Source organism: Brienomyrus brachyistius, chromosome 11 (genome assembly GCF_023856365.1).
Source record: "Brienomyrus brachyistius isolate T26 chromosome 11, BBRACH_0.4, whole genome shotgun sequence".
Taxonomy (NCBI): domain Eukaryota; kingdom Metazoa; phylum Chordata; class Actinopteri; order Osteoglossiformes; family Mormyridae; genus Brienomyrus; species Brienomyrus brachyistius.
Genome location: NC_064543.1, coordinates 1,181,074 through 1,202,136, shown reverse-complemented (window position 1 = coordinate 1,202,136; position 21,063 = coordinate 1,181,074).

Below are 21,063 nucleotides of genomic sequence, written 5' to 3'. Positions count from 1 at the left end.
ACAGTGAATACATAGACAAACACACGTATACTAAACCATAATTGTTGTAAACTGTCTCCGTGTCGCCATCTGGTGGGGAAAAATCATACCACTTTCACAGGGTTTGACCCGGGTCACGAGGCACTTGGGAGAAACAGCATCTACATTCTCCCGGGATGAATGATGAGCAATATTAAGGCTAATTTGAGCATTGCTGAATATATAAACCAAATGTGGTCTAAAGATAAATCGTTTCAGTATGGGAGGGATGCATGGTTGTATTAGCATATACAGCTAATAGGCGGTTCTGAGTAATTGTTATGGCATATAAAACGTATTTAACGTGCATTTTGCTTAGAGTACGATGGAGGTAGGGCTGGACAGCATCGAAGTTAGTAATACTGCACCAGACTGTATAAACAGCAGACTAATATTGCAATTTGTTATTTTGCTGTCACGCTATTTTAGGTGTCATGTTGTGCAGTGAGACCCCTATAATCCCCAAGGTCCAGAACCACTGGTGAGTCAACAATTATACATAATTTTAGTCCCTAAGGCTTCTGGGAGTCTGCATATGACCTCCCATCAGTGGGATACATAGGCATTTGGGTGACCTGTTAAGGGGAGAAGATGGTGATGAGGGGTGGGGGGTTAATCTAGAGCTCTGCTGGCTCCTGCTACAAATAATGTGCTGGTTGATAAATTGTTAACTGAGAGTAGTTCTGCTCTGCCTCTCTGTCCTCAGTATTTACAGTGGTGCCAGGAGTGGGAAGGAACAGCTCCCTCTATTGGTAATGCAAGGCAGCAGGAAGTGCTTCCAATTTGTGACCCCAGCACAGTGCAGTACTACAGAATTACCGCAGGACAACAGGAGCAGGTCACTTTGGTGTCAGGCAGACATTTCATAAGGTAGGGGGGTCTTTGTCACTAGCATATAGAAGCAGACTGCTTCCTACAGAGGATAAGACTCCTCAGGGCGAGTCCACAGCCACAGCCACAGTCGTAAGAGCAGCGCCGGGGGGGCGCCGGTGACCTACTAGCTGCTAACGCCATCTCAGGTTCATCCCTAATCACTGACAAGTGCGGCCTCTGCTGGTCAAAGGCTATTTTGCGAAGTGGGCTGAAGCTTATTTGGTTTTTAACTCCTACCCCTACTATTCTGGAATTAGAAGGAATGTTTGGTGGTTCTCCGGAAAAGCCTCACCAACCATCACCAGTGAGGCGGGGGGGCATGATGGTCTTTGGTCCTGTCAGAGCCCATGGAAGAGCAGTGTGGGAGTCCAGTGGCTGCACCCCCCACGCCAGCCTGCTTTAGATGGAGGTGTGTGTGCAGCCCATGCTCCCCGCATCTCCCCGCATCTGAAGGACTTCCATCAGGTCATGGAGACAGAGCTCCAACTGTCCATCACCAGGGAGCTGGAATCCAACAGCGGTGGAACTATGACTGTCTTGCTAACTTGAGTCATGGGATTGGTCTCATTCGGCAAGGACACCCGATGACCCTTGACTTTTGGGGCAGAGCAAGAATGACATCCAGGGATTTTTACTATCCTCTGTACGTCTGTTTTTAGCATTGGAACTGGTCCTCAGCAATGGAAGACGGCATAAAACAGGTACATGAGAACACAAGTACAGTCAAACACTAGATATTCCGTGCATGAGTCCGAGTAGCTGTGCTGTGGCTCCCCTCTTCGAGCGTGCTTGTGCACGCTAAGCGCACGCTACGGAGCAATCACACCAGTCAACAGGCACAGTATAGGTCAGCTAATGTGGGCACACCCTCTACCAGCCACTGAGGCAGGTGTGACTTACAGCTGGGTATTTCTGGACGTATGACCATTACAGACAGGAGGGACATTCGGCCAAACTGGACAGTGACTGGAAGAGAACCTGCACGGTTCTCCAGAGCATCATGGGCTGCCGTGTACGATGAGACCCCTGTCTCCACGCTGGTGGCCTTCAGTAGCTTAGTTGCATACCAGGAATAGCCCAACCTAGTAACTCCTGGTGCGGCTAAGCTACTGGCACCAGATTTACGAGGCGTCAGAAGTCAGCCCACCTGCTGTGAATAGAGACAGAAAGGATTGTGCTGGTGGTGCGTGTGAGTCGCGTTGTGCTGTGGGACAGGTTATCCTACTTAACAGGCTCACCACTGTAGTTCCCAAAAGGTGCAACAAGTAACGAACCAGCAATTATGCACAATCTCAGTTGCCAGGGCTTCTGAGAGTCTGGGTACGACCTCTCATCAGTGGGACCTACAGGCTTTTGGGTCGTCTGCTAAGCAGAGACTATGTTGATTGGGTTTGTCATCAGAGCACGTTCTGCTGCTGGTCTCATGCAGTTTATGGCATTGGAGACACTTTGCTAGAACATCTTCAGTAACTGAACTCACCAGTACACTTATTTATAGTATTTTATTACCATATGCCAGCTTTTAGTTACCCTATTTAATCTTAGCTGTACCGTTGCCTTAAGCATACTGTGTTCAGAGCTATTTTACAAGAATAAATAAATACCTTATAAACAAAACCAAAATACCCTTTCAAGGTCGCACACAAACACGCAAGTTCCTTTGTCTCTAGAGAGAACTTTCTTGAATTGCAGGCTTAAAAATCACTACATTATTTCCGAGACGCGGTAAGGTTTATGAAGCACAAAATGGTTTGAAGGTCAATGATGCTATTCCTCTTTTATGAAATACATTTGCTGGCTTTCCAATAACTTTTGTGCCCGCTAGGTAGCTAACTAGAGACACGCATTTACTGTCACTAAGCAGCCGTATATTCTTAATGTGCCGTTGCATATACACACATCAACGCCGTTTTAGGTCAGTGCAGATATATTAAGCAAGTGTGCTGAGTCTGACACCCACATTTAAGTGGCTGCCCGGGTTCATCAGCTGCTCTGGAAGACGCTTTGATTCGCGTTTCTGTACACACGTTTCAGAAACTAATGCATAATGCGATATATTTAGCTGCAAGTTGCAATTTTTAGTCTTCGACGAGTAAGATAAAGTTAAAATCAGACATTGTCAAAAAAAGAGTTCAGAGATTCAGATACGCAGTATAATATTTACAGAAATTGGGATACGCTCTAAAATTAACCGGATGTAACCTCAACGCTGCAGCTGTCCACGCGCATGGCGGCTTTTGCTGCGGCCGGTAAAATGTGCCCATCCCCGTGCCCCTCCACCTCCAAGGATCCGCCTCCACTCTGTGCCCCTCCACCCTCGTCTGCCTCCAGCTCCGTACCGCTCCACCCTGTCCGCGGTGCATGTGGCCGTGCTGCTCGGCCTCCTCTGCGCTCCGGAGCTCCTGCGGTGGGACTGACGGGCACTTGGCAGGGAGGCGCCCCAGGAGTCGGTTCTGTTCCCTGCCTCTTCCCTGCTTAAAAGCGAGCCGACCAGCGCACCGTAATTAACATTTAGCATTGGCGTGACTGAACTCGTTCCAATTTTTCATTTCAGTCTGAATATATTGCATCGGTTATTACATTTGTGTGAAATATTAATGTTTTCATCAGCTCTGGGGTGAAACCATTAGTTTTGCTCTAAAGGTTTTCTTTTCTTCTTTTCCCGCAGAATTACTTATGTTTCATTCATATGGTTGCATTTATTCAACCTTTCCCGGTGAGCATTATGCAAAAGGGTGCCGATAAAATAAACTGGTTGTAGAATTGGGGGGATTTGTAAAACCGCCGAACAAAGGCCTGGTGAATATGCCTGTCCCGCCTTTCTGCGTTTGGCCAGCAGAGGGCGCAGCGCCACCGCCGCATTTATAGCGGCGAGCAGCCATTTTTGTCGTCACGTCCACCGAGACGAATGCCTTCATCTTTCTACCATAAAATAAACCTAGCCGATTAGTATTTAGTATATATTGATATGGAAGAAAATATGGTGTTTCCCATTGCATTTAGGTTTCAGCATTGTGCCTTGTGTTAGCATATTTAAAATATTTAACATTAATTTGGTAAATTGGGATAGTGGCGATGAAGTGTTCCCCAGTTGAGTCCTTGATTAATTATAAATCACTGAAGACCAGCCCTGCGCGGGGGCCCCTTTAATCTTTTCCCTTTCATCCCATTTAAATGTCTTGGTGAGGCACCCCTCCCTTCCCACCTTACTGCAGCCCCTATGAACCTCTCGTGGGCGCCCTTTGAAAAGTGACAGTACAGTGAGGATAAAAGGCTGCCGTTTCAATTTGCACTTTTGCATTCTCCATGAGGAGGCTGGTTTCAAGTGGACCGAGGCACCTGCGTCGGAACCACATGGGGGACTAAGGCTGGTCCGTCTTCAGACGCCTTGCGCCTGCACCCTCTCGCTCTTTGAGGCACTTTGCTGCCGCCCGCCTCCGTTTCGTCTTCAGCAGATCAGTGCGTTTTGCTTCAGTGAATCGCTTACACTCTCTGCTGGATCCGTGAAGGGTTTTGCGGGGCTGCATGAAGGTCAATCCCTCGCAGCGCCGGAGGAATCGCGGTCATTGCGCTCACTGCCTGCTCTCATCCTGAACTGCAACGCTGACATTTCAAACATCTGTTAATGCTGCAGCCTGATCTGCAGTCTGAATGTCACATTAGGCTTAATGACATATTGACACAGACACAGTGATTTAAATGCTGTGCGCTGATTTTCTGCAGGGGTATAAATAGTATTAATTAAATGTAATTGGTTTTCTTGACAGCTCCAACATCTCTCTCTATTCTAGATGTGCAAACGTGCCTTTAGCTATGCGTATGAAAGGGTTTCGCTTAGCAGTGGTTCACGACTGTGAGACGAGATTACAGAGCTTCTGAGAATCGACTCGTCATCGCTGTTAGCAGAATTTATGATTTGAACTGATCTGTTGAGCGCAGCTCGGAAAACCCGGATCTCTATTCTTCTCAGATCCCGTTCTGGGCCATAAAATCCATTGTTGCTGGTGTGAGAGGGAGGGGGGCGGGTAGCTAGCATGAGCTCTCTGTAGCATGGAGAGCTGAGGAGGGGTCTGGCTTAAATGGAGCTTGAGACACAGCCTTCTGAGGAGTGCCAAGCCCTCCTCCTTATTACCGCCTCTGAATGAGAATTAGTGCCGCCTGCCTGGCCTCGGTGTTGGGGAAGAGGAGGGGGTCATTAGTCAGCCCTCACACAGCCTGTGCAGACCAGCGGTTTGTGGCTTTGGCAGGCACGCGGGGGTGGGGGTGGGGGGGGCTCCCAGTTGTGTCCTGGCTCCTCCACACCACCCCCGAGCTAATGTGTGAACCTGGTAGCTTTCACCCGCTCAAAGGTAACATGCCCTGATCTAATGAACGCCCAGGAATGAGGAGGATGTGGTGGGGGTGGGAGGGACATTGGGCTTGCGGGGGCCTGCATGCAGCCCATTTCCCATCTGTCTTCACTGGCTTAACAATCCTCTCTTACAAGGGCTCCCAGTTTATTGATTCACTCACCCTTTTCCCACATAAACGAAGGAGGTTTTTTTTATGTATCTGTGCTGTTTCCGGTCTGTTCCGCTCGCAGTCCGTGCAGCATCTCCCTCATAAACACACAAAAAAACCAGCCCAGCACTATTCCTCCCAGCTGCCTTTATCTTATTTTTACAGGTTTGCTGGCCTTTATTTTGCTCCTGTCTTTGTTGGTGTCTTGCTTTCTCCTCATTAGCTTTTTCCTCTTTTATGGCTCTTTCATGATGGGGAAGACAGCATGTGGTCTCCTGTCTGACAGAGTGAGCACAGCACAGGTGGTTAAAAGCTCCAGGCTCTAGTACACAAGTGTGAACATCTCCCTGGTCCTGCCACTCCTCTGGTGGTGACTGAGACGCCTGCGATTCCTGGAATCGAGCTGAAAGCGACCTGTCTATCCGACCCGCGTGCGAATCCCAGGGAACTGCCGAAGATTTCCGCTACAGTGCTGTCTGACGGCCTCTGTTTTCCAGCTAAGATGGGGACCTACACAGGACGCGGCTGGACACCTTTCATGTCCACTTCAGCTCCTGCTCAGCTCGCCTCCATATCGACCAGTGCGATCTAATCACAGCCTGGCAATAATCTTTAATCTATCTCCTCACCCTGCCTCTTTGACCTGTTCAATGCGTGCGGTCATGTTAGGTCACCCATCCCCGGAATATTGAAAACCGATCACCTTTAACCCCCCAGGAGTCGGCCTGCGCGCGTGAGCCCTGCGGCCATCGGTCTGTGAAAGGCTCCCCTCCACTGCTGATCGTTCCCAGCAGTGCCTGTTTATCATCTGTCGCTGTCTGGATTTATCGTTTGTGTTTGAATCTGCACACTCTTTTCTTAATTGATTTTTTTTTCTTAATTAACATTAATGGTAGGTTAATGAGCAGAAGAGGATGGAATCTTTCTGAGGCTTCGGCTGTTTTCAGTCCTCGGTGCTGTAATGCGTGCCTGTAGTTAGCCGAGTTACCCTGGCTGACTGCATGTGGACGCCCAGCGTTGTCTCTTTAATTGGAGCCGGTAAGTCAGAGTGCTCGACACTGGCTTCACCCGTCCTACACCCTTTGTCTCATATTTGTATCGCAGTTGATTGGTTTAGGCTGGACGTTTAACTGTCAACTGTCATTCATCTGTGTGCACTGGCTGCTGCTGTTTATATTTCCTTTGCTCTCTTTCCCCTCTTCTCTTCTCTCGGTCTCGTATTCTTACGGAGCACAATCACGGCCGGGTTAGGGTTAGGGTTAGGGTTAGGGTTAGGGTTAGGGTTAGGGTCCCCAACTGCGAAAGCTCTTGAGGGCTGGATTACCAGGTTACCGCCCTTGTAAGCCAGGCTGCTTGGTCAGCTGATATCTTTGTTTCCTTGTGTGGTAATGTGATATTTTTATGCAGGGAAGCCTTCCATCTAGGGGGCGGGGGGGGGGGGGGGGGCACACAGCGAGGCTAAATTGGATTCCAGCCAAGGGAAGGAGCCCCCCCCAGCTCTGATTCTCCCCTCTTCTTCCTCCTCCAGCTGTCAGTTCATCTCCTAAATACACTGAACGTTGTTTTTTTCCCCTCTGTCAAGGTGTGGGTGTGGATGGCATTGTGGGGAATCCGCAGTGAGCTTCATTACCTGTCACGCGGGCAGCAGTGATGTGCACTGAGCCCACCTATCCTTTCATCAGCCGATGACTGCCCCCCTCGCTCCCGCCCCCCCCGCGCCGGTCATTCTGCCGTCAAGGAGAGGTCAGGCAGCACTGATTCTACAACACAGGGTAGGAAATTGTCAGCAGGGTCTCTAGGCACTAAGTGGCAACAAGACCAGGCTCAGGCTTCCTCCGTCTCTGTTGTACGAAACATAAAGAAGTCTTTCCATCGCCGCCCCTCAGGCCACAGCATTGTATTACGTTTTTGAAATGGTCACATTTTGCTCCATAACTTTCCATGTCATTTACTGATTAATTGCGGCTTTTTGTATGATATTCTTGCTACGTAAGGGCCAGCCGTGTGAAATTAGCTAAACGTGCTCAGTCAAGGCCGTTTCACACTGGCAGATTTACCTCCCGCAGCAGCGTGGATTCTGAGCTCAAATTCCCACTCGCATCCCAGACACGGAACACATTACGGCCTTCAGTCAATTAAGCAGTGTGCGATTCCTAAATTTAAATCAATATGTCAAGGTTTGTGATGCTTTTATATGCACTGAACTGAATGTGAAAGGTAAAGTAAATGGTGTAAAGCTTAATGAAAATGATTAAAATGATCGTTTAATAATTATAGTTAAATGTTTTTGGCTACATTCGTTTGTAATGACAAACAAACTCTTTTGGCTGTCCATTTGTCTGCATCTAAGTGGTCGTCAGCCGTAGGCTTTCCCCTGCTGCGCTACCTTCCTTCCTGTTCCTGGAAAGCCACAGCGGGCAGCTTGACAGGGGTCCATCGCGGGGGTCGAGGAAGGGGTCGGGCGGGAGCCTCCGCCCTGCCGCTCGGGGGCTGCATTATTAATGTCCTGGGCGCTTCCTGTGGATTAATGCTCTGCTGACGACTCCTTGATTCGGGTCGACATGGAGTCCAGACTCAGTCCTGGGATTTGGGCCTCACCTCAGCTGAGGGGGGATGAGGCAGGAGGTGTAGCGGGCTGGGGGTCACTTGGTGCCCGTGTGGTGCCCTCCTTTTGCCAGCTGCTGCTTTGAGGACGTTCTTCCTAGCATCACTGTCCTCATTAATCTTCTCCCGGCGGTCCGCCGTTAGGGTCGCTGTTATTTATAGCTGCCTCCCCGCCTCTGACGTGCCATCCCGCTCGAGACAATGGCCTCTGGCTAAGAGCTTCCAAAGTGAAGCAGCACCTCAGTCCTCAGGGTCGACGGCGGGAGGCAGTTAGTGCCGGTCCGTCCCCCGTTGTGAGGGGCGGAGTCCCTTTCCTCACTGTCACTCTGCTATGACTAATGAGGCAGTGGCAGCCTTTGGAGCTCATTTGGGGGGGGCGAGCTTGTCATGCTGTGGCCCAGTGACGTGCCATTGCTCACTAACCGCTACCCAAAACGCCCGATGAAAGGGGAAGATGACTCCCGTAACAGGGAAACACACATTTGGCTGGACACATTACTTGTTAACAAACTCACTCAGATCGGGTGGAGCGATAATGGTTGTTTATAGGAAGACATGGTGGAGCCATATGCTAGAGGGAACCCAAGTGAGTGTTCTAGCATCTATGAAAGAAAATTATTATTTTCATTTATTTACCTAGTTAAGTACAGAGCAGATGTTCAGCAGGGCTCCAGCGTTTGAGAAACAAATTTAAGTTAAGATTCAAATTCAGGTTTGAAATGCAAAAGTATAAACATTTCCTTAAGTCCATCTTATTCGTGTTTCTAAGGTAATAATTGATGTCCGTGGTAAAGCTGACTGCGTTTGTTGACTTAATGTCCCTCTGCGTTTAGGTTCCAGCTGGATGCGAGGTTGGAAAGTGACCAGACTGGATCGTGTGTTTGGCTGCTCTGAAGCTCTCTTGTTTGCAGCAGGTGAGGTCACACATATAACTTTGGAATAGGAATTTCTCAGCAGCAAAGCAACTGTGGAAATGATACTGCAAAAATAAATTATATAAATTTGTAATTGCTAAATAAAGATCTTAACATCCAAGAATCACTTTTTCAAGCTGTGTTGCAATTTGTGAAGTCAGAGACATACTGTTCCACTTCGTAGACGAAAAATAGAAACAGTTCCTCTTTGATCCTTACTTGGTTCTTCAAATCCAGGATCAGAAAAATAATTTACCTTTAGTTCGTAAAGGGTATTTCCACCAAAATTTGATTATGAATCATGCCGCCTTATTTTGCAGTCAAACATTGTAAAATGAGCTCTCTCTGTTTCATTTCCCCACATGTGGGTCATTTCTGAGGCCCAGTAACCTGACACACTGGCCATTTTATCACTGGTTATATCAAGGATTTGTGAGAATTGAGGTGTGGAAATGGTTAGGAGTTCTCCTTCCTTAATGTACGTATACAGTGCCAGTGAAAGGTACTGGTATTGGAAGCATTTCAAGCTAGAAACCTACAGGTCTGTTTCGGAATATTAATCGTTAGACAGGATTTTTGAGAGAGAATTCTTTCCACTATATTTGTGCAGATTGCGTACTATTCCACATATAATTAATATTAACTCTTCAAATCTCTCTTTCTTTTTATGTTTACCCGTCTGTCTGAGTATTAATTCCCGTGTAAGAGCACACGCCTAGCAGTACACGCCTGGCCGCACACACCTAGCAGCACACGCCTAGCAGCACACGCCTAGCAGCACACGCCTAGCTGCACACACCTAGCAGGACACGCCTAGCAGTACACGCCTAGCATTACACGACTAGCAGCACAAGCCTAGCAGTACATGACTAGCAGCACACGCCTAGCAGCACACGACTAGCAGTACACGCCTAGCAGCACACGCCTAGCAGCACACGCCTAGCAGCACACGCCTAGCATCTTTATTTCTCCCTCAGGACATGGAATTTTCTCCTACAATGACAAAATCCAAAAAAGGAAAATCAAGGCGGTGGGCATTGGTGGATTGTGAAATATGTGTGACAGGGTGCAGGGGGAGGGAGAGTGAGGGACAGTGAGCGGGAGAGCAAGGGAGAGTGAGGGGGAAAGAGAGGGAGAGTGAGGGGGAGCGAGAGAGAGGGGGAAAGAGAGGGAGAGTGAGGGGGGAGAGCGAGAGAGAGGGAGAGTGAGGGGGAGCGAGAGAGAGAGAGGGGGAAAGAGAGGGAGAGTGAGGGGGAGCGAGAGAGAGGGGGAAAGAGGGAGAGTGAGGGGGAGCGAGAGAGAGAGAGGGGGAAAGAGAGGGAGAGTGAGGGGGAGCGAGAGAGAGGGGGAAAGAGGGAGAGTGAGGGGGAGAGCGAGAGAGAGAGAGGGGGAGCGAGAGAGAGAGAGGGGGAAAGAGAGGGAGAGTGAGGGGGAGCGAGAGAGAGGGGGAAAGAGGGAGAGTGAGGGGGAGAGCGAGAGAGAGAGAGGGGGGAGCGAGAGAGAGAGAGGGGGAAAGAGAGGGAGAGTGAGGGGGAGCGAGAGAGAGGGGGAAAGAGGGAGAGTGAGGGGGGAGAGCGAGAGAGAGAGAGGGGGGAGCGAGAGAGAGAGAGGGGGAAAGAGAGGGAGAGTGAGGGGGAGCGAGAGCCCTATTCTTCCTATGGTAATTCTATTTTCCAACATCCTCATCCATCTCCCAGAGAACGGCAGTGAAATTGATGTCATTAACCCCCCTGGCTCCCTGTCACCCCCAGAGGACCGGCTCTCAGCGGCAGAGGAAGCAGGGAAGAAATCCCTCTGCCTTCTGCCCCCCCCCCCTTTCGCCCCTCCCCCCCCCCCCCCCCCAGCAAGAGGGCATTTTCACTTGTGCGTGTTTTCCATTCATTCCTGGTCTCTAAGCTGACACAGGCTCCTTTTTGTTTTGTGCCTCTCCCCCCCTCCCATTCCGCTCTCCCCCCTCCCATTCCGCTCTCTCCCTCAACAAGAGCCTCCTCCAGTCACTCCTGTGAATCAGGAGGCCTTAGTGAATCCCTTTTATTTGGCTGAGATTGAGTGCAGCCAAGCAGGCCGCCCGGCCGCGTAGCCCCATTACCGCCGCGTCGCTGCGCGGGAGATTGCCTGTCTCTGCCTCCTAATTGCCCGCCGCGGCTGAAAGGCCGGGCCGTGGCGAGTGCTGAATGAGCATCCCGGCCGGAGATTCATGGCTCCGATGGCTGTTAAAAGCTCTGGGTTGCCTTTGTTCATGGGACAGGGGACGTGTTTGCCAGGACGTTGGCTTCTCTGCGCTCCCTGCCCTCTTATCGTGTAATATTTCCTGGCACCCACTCCCCTCCCCTCCCTGTCAGCCCTCCCGCAGAGGAAGGTTGGAGTTTCCTCCTGCAGGAGTGATTGCCTTGTCACGCCAGCAATATCCCAGCAAATTGAAAAGAATGATCCATTTATTCTCTCTGCCGAAGTCCGAAGCTGATTGTGACTCGGAGCAGCTTTCAGCTTCTCGTAGTGCATGCGGGCGAGCACCTGCGTCCACGGACATGCATTCCACACTTATTTTTTTGATGTCCCCATATCTTTGATCTCGGGGGGGTCGCAGCTACTTTAAGGGGAGGGTAAAGCTGTCTCTCTCTTTACGGCTCTATATGTGTGTGGATGGGGGCTGCTGGTTTTCTTAATCCTGCCGAGGTATGTGGCGGCAAACTGTCATTAAATACTCTTTTACTTTTTAGATGGAAGTTTCCCTGAGTTCTATTGGCCTGTTTTTCCTTAGCTGTGCTGCTATATAACAAAAAAAATCTTGGCTTCTATTAATTATCTATTTACCCTTAATAGGTTTCCAGCAATAGGAGTCTGATATGGTATGACCTTAACAAGGATTATTTAGCACTTCCCAGTTTACCTGTAAACGGCATGTTCTTGGGTGTGGGGGGGTCTTCCTTTCTCCAAGGCAGCTTGACAGTCTGCAAGGTCCAAGAATTTATTGCTATTATATTTGAAACTTCAAGGGCAGTGTGGATGAGGTCCTGGGTGCTACTGATTAACACAGTATGGAAACAATTCTAAAACCGGGCCGGGGGGCAGCTTGAAATGTGAATGAGCTGACGGAGGATGAAAGTGCTCGGGATGAGCTCACACACCTTCCATTTGGAGTCGGCTGACTTGTTCAAATTCCAAGGCTCATCTCTTGTTGTTTTTTACCTTTACACTGTTAAAAGAGCAGCATTAACATGGCAGCCCTGCGGCATTTAGCTTCGGTCAGACAGTCGTCCCCGCGGCGGCTTCCACACGAGGCGTTTGATAGCGGAGGACGTCGCTGAGAAGCCGTCACGCAGTCGCACTGCTGCGTTGCCACTTCGTGGCCCTTATTCCTCCTGTTCTACTTTCCTCGCTTTTTCATATCTCTTGCACCTGCGTGTTTTTTCAGTGTTTTTGTCTTAACATCTGAGTGAAATCAGAAGCCTGTGCGGAGGAGCATGCAGAGTCCCTGGCGCGTGTTACGAGGCGGGGAGCAGCCGAACGGTGCCGTCTTGATAACCAGAGGCAGCAATGGACGGCATTCTTCTGAGCTGAAGTCGATGTTTTCAAACCAAAAGCGGGGGGGAAAAAGCCCAAGTTGGTTTTTATTATTTTTTTATATATTCATATACAGCAAAGCTGTAAAAGTGTCACACTGATTTACAGTTTGTATTCGGAGAACAACCTTTAAAAACTGTAGACCTTAAGAAAGCGCACGTTGCCTGTTGTAAATCTCCCCTGCTGTGTTCATTAGAGTTTGTCTTCATGTTCTTCCGAGCAGCAAGGTCAGCACGCATCAAATGCAGGTCATGCTTCTGAAATTAAACGAAGCTGTTCTTTCTCTCCCTGCTTTCGCTGCGGGTTTATTTCACGCCACAAAGAAGGTGCCGCTCGGTTTTCCGCTCGCTGTTTATCCCGCAATGCCTCCCTGTGTGTCGGCTGGTGCAGGTTCTGCGGCGTCACATGCTGACAGGTTTCAGCTCAGAGCTACTCGCCAACGTGGAGATTTCTCGCGGCTCCTGTCACTCCGAACCTGAACCAGCCAATGGAAATCAGAGCAGAGGCGTTCCATTACGGGGACGATCACGCTTCGGCACCATGCTGCTGCTTCTGTAAACGCCCTGATGGATCAGACCTCCGTACCTCCTTGTGTCACATTCGGGTTTTTTTTCTCCCTGCACGTGATTGAGAAGAATAACCCAGGAGAGGGGTAATCCTGTCATTAACTGACCAGGGGAGAAAATGGGATGAGTGAAGTCATCCTCCAGACAGATTAGAAAGATTACTCTATTGTCAGGAAATCATCAATCAGTCGGCTCCCAGTCAGAGAAGAGGGACGAGGCGAGCGGGGAAAAGGCTCCATTTGAAGGGGAAATTAATGAAGTGCTGCCCCAGATGCGGGTTTCCATTCACACAGCGGGGGAGGAAGTGGACGCGGCTGGGCTCTGCTGCTCCTGTCCCCCAAGAATCTGCACCCCCACCAGCAGTTGGCTCACTGGTTTGGTCTTCATCTGCTAGAAATGCGGAATAGGAAGCGAGGATTCGTAAGAGCGCACGCGGAATGATCCGGCCCGGCTGTCAGGGAAGAGCCCGGCACACATTCACCTGCAGCCCCAAGCAATTTCAGGGAGCCGTTAGCAGAGGCTGTCAGGGCAGAGTGATGAATCACGTGTTGCCCGTCTTCAGATCTGTGCAGCTCCAGCTGCGAATTGATGTGCTTTTTTCTGGATTTGGTAAGCAGAAGACTTGCTGACTGGCTCTTATTTTTACACGACCCCAGAAGTGACACATGCAGGTTATTCACAGGTTATTTAAAATAAGTAAAAAGCCTGGAAGCGAACAAACGACATGTAACTGCAAGAAGTCAAGCTCTGTGGCTTGAGTGTGTCTTTATCCTTATGGCCCCTTAGACAGCGTTTTAGACCTTGTGTACGATCCTGTCTGCAGTAGGTGTGTAAGAAAGTGTAAAGAAGCTGGTTTGATTTTAAAGCCTGATTACAGCTACCACACACATGCCTGACCCAAATGTGCACCTCTAGCTATTATTAAATGTTTTTAGTAAAGTACTGAGCCTGGGTGAATGATAGCTTAGCGACTGACTTGGAAGCATCTCCAGACAGACACTCGGCATCGAGCCCCTGGCTTCTGTCCTCGCCTTGTTGGCATTTGAAATCATTTCAGAAATGGGCCACACTTTCACCAGCCGCCTAGTGCTTCTCTCACCGCCTTCATTCTCCGGGCTGTGGTGCACATTCCAGCATCTGCAGCCACCCTGCCTCTCCACATCTGGCCCGCAGGAGACTAGGGGGGTATGGAAGAGCTGGAAAGGAGATTCCCCCCCACACCCCCACCCCACATTTTTTCTCGGATCACTCCTCGTGGGTTTGTGTGGTCCTGACCGGAGTGCGGCTCTGCCCATTCCTGAGTGGGCCCTGCCCTTGCATGCTGCGCTACACGGAGAGCACCTTTCTGAACCTGAGTGGAGAAGAAAGGCAGCCTGGTACAATGGGACTGCAGCTGGCAGCTGTCAGCGCCGCTCGGCGCAGGAAATACTGCGAATAGCAGCATTATAGGAGCTGACAGACCGTGGAACTGACGTGCTCCCGGTCCAATTCATTCTCTCTCCTTTTGATGAACCAGCGAAGACCCCAGTACTGTGGTAGCGGTGACATACCGTGCCGAAGAATGACCCAATCAGGGCGAATAAGGAGAGCAGGCAAAGGGCTGCCAGCTGGACCACTCGGATCCGGCCGGGACGCTGAAAGCTGATTGGCGTATTACACGTCAAGGCTGTGAACTGTGCTACATGTCAGCCTGACTCACCTTAGTGTGTTTTCTGTTTTTCTTTGACACTTGTCTGGAGTAATGTGTCCTCCACAGCTGAAGGAGGCGCTCTCTGTGAGGAGTGTGAGAAATCGGCGGGGTGTTCACACCCAGGGCCCAGCTGCTTTGCTGCGCTGCACATAACAAACTGCGCTTTGTGTGACTTGGACCTGTCTCAAGCACCTTTTTAAGCCGTTAATTTAATTTAATTATGACCCCCCCCCCTCCCACTCCCCCTTCCCGGTGGGGTGGCCATTTGCATAGACAGGCCGTGCTGTTTGTTCCACTGTCGGATCGCATTCTGCTGTGTCACATCCGCAGAATTCCTGCCGTTTGTACTGCCAGCACATCGCAGGTGAAACATGTGACATCCGACCCAAAAGTACAATTATGGTTTATGGGCCTGATCCAGATTCCAGATTCAGATCAGTTTCCTGAAGGGAAAACTCTATTTAATAAAAATCAGTGACTGCTATGAAAAAACTAAAAATGCAAAAACTCTTGTATTTTGCTTGGTTACTTATGGTTAAGGTTAGGGCAGGGTGGGGGTTAAAGTTCTCATAGTTAGCGTTAGCATTTTTCCCATAGAAGTGAATGAGCGGGCCCCATAAGGATAGGTATACCCTACATGTGTGTGTGTGCGTGTCTGTGTGTGCGTGTGTGTATGTGTGTGTGTGTGTGTGTGTGTGTGTGTGTGTGTGTTGTGTGTGTGTGTGTGTATGTGCGTGTATGTGTGTGTATGTGCGTGTATGTGTGTGTGTGCGTGTCTGTGTGTGTGTGTATGTGTGTGTGTGTGTGTGTGTGTGTGTGTGTGTGTGTGTGTGTGTATGTGCGTGTATGTGTGTGTGTGTGCGTGTCTGTTTTCCTGGCTCCAAAGGCTGAGCGCACGGCCCTTCTTGCTTCTGAGACACCTTCTGACTCCAGGGTGGGAGCTGACTCTGAGGTGGGAGCTGACTCCGAGGTGGGAGCTGACTCTGAGGTGGGACCTGACTCTGAGGTGGGACCTGACTCTGAGGTGGGAGCTGACTCTGAGGTGGGAGCTGACTCCGAGGTGGGAGCTGACTCCGAGGTGGGAGCAGACTCCGGGGTGGGAGCTGACTCCGAGGTGGGAGCTGACTCTGAGGTGGGAGCTGACTCCGAGGTGGGAGCTGACTCCGAGGTGGGAGCAGACTCCGAGGTGGGAGCTGACTCTGAGGTGGGAGCTGACTCTGAGGTGGGACCTGACTCCGAGGTGGGAGCAGACTCCGGGGTGGGAGCTGACTCCGGGGTGGGAGCTGACTCCGAGGTGGGAGCTGACTCCGAGGTGGGAGCTGACTCCGAGGTGGGAGCTGACTCTGAGGCCGCCTCCTGGCACTCAGCTGGCAGCTCGGTGTTGCAGCTGCAGCCGAGCAGTAATGACCCCCAGTAAGAACCGCTCACGCTGTCACCTTGCAGTAACCCCAGTGTTTGGAGGAAGCGGAGAGCTGAGCCCAGAACAGAGAAACCTAATTAACAGCCCACGGCTTCTCTCTGCTGCGGGCCTCGCTATTCCTGCCTTTATGTTTTTTTTTTCTACCTCATCTGTTGGGAGGGAAAAGGGGGGGTTATTTATTCATGGATTCCATTTAATATTCATCCATTTCCCTGTACTGTCTGGCTGCAGAGGGGAATTTTCTGCTCCGAAGGCTCCCGTAAAGAAATCCAGTTTAAGGTCCATTGAGCCCAGCTGCTGAAGAGGGTTTTTATTTTTTTTATTTTTTTAACCTCTGCTGCGCCTCCCCCCCCCACCCCTCTGTGAATGAGAAACAGGCCTCAGAAGTGACAGGCCTTGTTTATTACAGATCTGTCACTCAGCTAATGGGCAGAGCAGAGGGGGCTGGCGGGGGGGGGGGGGGCAGATCTACTTCCCGCCCGCCTGTGTTTCGGGCCTGTGACTCAGCCTGTGCACAAGGTGGGAAGCAGATCAGCTCTAAGGGGCTGTGATGCAGTCACACACGCCGCACATTTTTATTTCGTTTATTATTATTTTTCTATTTTCAGGGGGGTTCAGCGGTCGCTTGGCTGCGGCCCCAGGAATATATTAACCTCTCCTTCCATTCTAACATAGATTATTTTACATTATGCAGTAATCCTGTAGGGGAGCTTCTAGATATTATTTTCAATAAAGTCAATTTATGTATTTGTATCTATATTCTCAGTAGTTGTAAACTGTTTTGCACCAATTATCTTCAGTTTTTCACCATCCATTGAAAACTGTCCATTCATACATAAGCAGTAGTATCCTTTGAAAGCAGCTCTTGATGCCTTGTAACAGCCCAGGCCATTATTTTACGGCACCTGTGTGTGTTTTCAGTGTATAAACTAATACTGAAGCATGGAACAAGTGTAGAGCGGTGCTCAGTGAGAGCTGGAAGCCGGCAGTAAGCAGGATGCAGTGCGACGTCCGTAATGCACGTCGGTATCAGCCTCTGAAGGAAAGACAACATGCATGTGTTCTGGGGATAGATGTTAACCCTTCCTGCCATAACAGCAGCAGTCTGATAGAACTCGGGATGAACGAGGGCCGGTCTTGCAGCCGAACTGAAGAACACAGCGAACGTAGCGGTGAAAGCAGGAATGAGGCTTTCTGGCTGACATTTTCCCGCTGAAAGCGACTGTGACTCAGATCCTGCTTTGGGCAGCGGGTCAGAGCAGCACAACACCAGCTGGACGTGGCGCGCGAGAAAAATCTGTTTCTGCGACGGCTCTGATGCTGACGGTTTGCCTAAGCTGCCTACATGAGGATCCCCGGTACTGATAGCTGGGTAACGTTTGTTTGGCGAGCCAGTCACAGCCCAGCAAATCTGCTTAAATCCAAGCTGCCTGTGGAGTGACAGGCACCTGCTTTCATCCCGTCTTAATTTGATGCTAATTTTCGGAGACGTTTCAAACGGAGGTTTCGTCATGAAAGATCCAGCAGAGCCATGAAAAGGAGGGTAACCTCAGTTACTCCAGCCTAGTGCACTTAGACGCGTACCTGGCTGTCATAAGGAGACCCTGGCGGCTTCTCCGGAGCAGGTGTGTTCAAAAGCTGGAGGTTCACAGACCCTTTGGCCTCTGCAAGGACGCCATTTAGGCTGTGATGAAATTTTAAAGCTGGAGCAGGGAGGTAGCGGGATAGATCTGTCTGCATGGAGACAATGCCTTTTTTGGGGGGGGGGGGGGGGGGGCGCTGAGGGGCCTTTGGAGAGGAAGCGTGGGCCAGCTGCTTCTTCGTCACAGTGTGAGAGTCTTCCCCACATTCGCCATGAATATTACATTAGCACGCGACAGGCGCTCTGCAGCTTGGGGGGAGGGGTCGGGGGGGAGGGGGGAAGGCAGGTTTGGACCGGGCCATACGCACACTGCAAAGCCCACCACCTATCCAACTCCACCTTCCACTTGCCAAGAGTTTTTTTATGCGATCACTTTTTTGTTGTTGCAGTTTTAAATGAAAAACACTCGCACTTTGTGGCCTGTTTACTACGCACTGCTGCTCCTTCCTCCAAAGAGCGAATCATGCGGCTGTTGTACCTACATGTACGCTGCACAGTCGGGGTCGGGGCACAGTCGGGGTCGGGGCACAGTCGGGGTCGGGGCACAGTCAGGGTCGGCACTCAGTCACGGTCGGGGTCGGGGCACAGTCAGGGTCGCCGCTCAGTCGGGGTCGGCGCTCAGTCAGGGTCGGGGCACAGTCGGGGTCGGGGCACAGTCGGGGTCGCCGCTCAGTCGGGGTCGGCGCTCAGTCAGGGTCGGGGCACAGTCGGGGTCGGGGCACAGTCGGGGTCCGCGCTCAGTCGGGGTCCGCGCTCAGTTAGGGTCGGCGCTCACTCAGGGTCGGCGCTCAGTCACGGTCGGGGCACAGTCAGGGTCGGCGCTCAGTCACTGTGTGGCTGAGCACTAGCACTGCTGACGCACTCGAGGAACAGCCACCTTCCTGGGATTTTCTCGCACTGAAATTTCTAGAATTTACTGGTGTAACAGGTTGTTATTTTACTTTTAGTTTATTAATATACAAGATTCTGTTTTCCTTTTTCTGTTTAACCTGATGGGCACAATATCCCTTAAACTTCCCATGATGCTCTTGTCCTGTATCACCCCTCCCTCCGTCTTTTCCCCTTCAGTAGGGTCCCGACCTCATTCCCTCTTCCCTTTGCTGTACTGCACACGCGGGAAGAGGTGAGGATCTAGTGGCAGGGTCCCCCGGGTTAATAAATCAGTTGTTGTATAATTATTTGATTTATTATTCATCATAAGTAGGGGATAGAAAACATGTCTATACATAAGTATATACGTTGTCTTACTTTGTGCAGAGAGAGGGAGGGCCGGAGCACATGAGGGTTACCCCCTTTCCTTATTGTTCCCAACAGGTTCAATAAACTTCGGGAACGACAGCGGCGTCTGTTACATCCCTTCCTCCTGCACCCCACACACTCCTGATAACACCCTAAAACACGACGCGGAGTACAGGCAGGGACTGACCGGTTACACTGAGAATGATCTGATAAACAAGACGCATGGAGTCGCAAGTCGCTGTTAATGAGAAACGTCATAGAAGAATGACCAGACTCATTAAACGGATCAGATAGCAGTTCAGCACAACAGTGCTGTGCAGAGAAGCATCTCTAAACATGCAGGTCTTAAACCCCTGAAGTGACTCCGGAGATAAGCAGGGATCCTCCCTATTGCTACTTAGTGGCCATTTAAGGTTTGGGAATCACATAAATGCATGTATGTTTGGGTTCATTAGGCAAGTGTGAACTGCACAGTTTATACTGATGCTCAGTGTGAAAATGGCTTAACTCTAACAAAGGGTTTAAAGGGCTTGTGTATCGGTCCCCTTATGAGCTGCAAATAGAAGCTGTACGACACTGATTTCTGGGTGTGTGTTTCCTGCAGGTTTCACACGTGCAAATGGTGCCTCTTGGCACATCTGTAGTCATGGAGGGTTTTCAAAGCACAGTGGAGGGGAGGAGGGGCTCAGCAGTCACTTCCTTGTGTCTTGAAAACCCTTGAGGCGACGCAATTACTGAACGTTTGAAATGGTAAAAGCGGAGTTCATCTTTCTGCTGCAGAGTTCTTGTGTTGTTCTATCAGCAATGTGCGGCCCGGCTTCCGCTGTAGGCGAGTGCTTAATGCCGCCAATAGCGTAGCTAAGCAGAGCTCAGCCGCGCTTCGCCGCCACTGTGTTTATGTGACGGCTTTGCCATTGGCGGTTTCTTTCTTCCTCTCGTTAAGGAAACGTCACACATTATGGTCTGTTCAAGACAGGCGCCGCACATCGTATGAAGCCGAACAGAACCACATGCAGCCGCTGAGATAATGCCGGTTTACGCCCCTTTGCCAGCCTTGTGACACGCCGATGTTTAGATTAAATGTCAGCAGCCTGTGGAATAGTGTAACGGTGGGAGGATGCTGCCTTCACCGCATCCATGTGCCACACATGAACCAGCCCCCCACTCCCCCCGACATCTATTATTCAATTTTTCAAGGAGCCCATTACGGCCAGAATTATCCTCTTAGTGGCAGCACCCTTATTTTCTGAGCGCTGAGCATTTGCCCCCCCCCCCCCCCCCACTGTGTTTTCCCGTGCGCCTGTCTGTTTAACAGGCCACCCCCCCTGGGATTTCCCCAAAGAATCAGCCTCTACCCTCTTAACTTGCTGGTTATTTAATTTCACCTGCTCCTTACATAACGCGGCGGTCTTGTACGCCATTGGCTGCTGCTGCTGCTCAGGTGGCTGACGAGACGCTGGAGGCCGCAGGGACAGCGGTCTGCCTGCTCGCCACGTGCAGGAAACACGTTTGTCTTCATATCTCTGTAGGGACTCTCCATTCGTTTCTATGGGAAACCCCTAACTCCAGCAATAACAACCCTAATCCCCACCCAGCCCTGACCTTAACCATAAGAAACCTAACAAAATAAAAAAAAAAGTTTTGGCATTTTTGTTTTTTTGATTGCAGCCACAGATTTAAATTAAGCTAAGATTGCGCTTGTCTGAAAAAATGTCCCCACACTACCAATAGGTTTTTATCACATTGTGTAGATATTTGTGTTATTTTCATGTTGTGGGGACATTTGATCCCCACAATGCAAAATATATGTAAGCCACACACAGACACACGCAAAACACTCACCTGCTTGACTGGGTTTTCTTGGGGGGAATTGAAAATGGAATAAGGACACAGGTGGCAGGAGTTCTGTGTCAAACTCCTCGTTATAATGAATCTATTTTTTAATGGGGGTGTCTGAGATTGACATGGACATTATGACACTGGAAATTATGACATTGGGCATTATGACGTGGACATTATCACATGACATTATG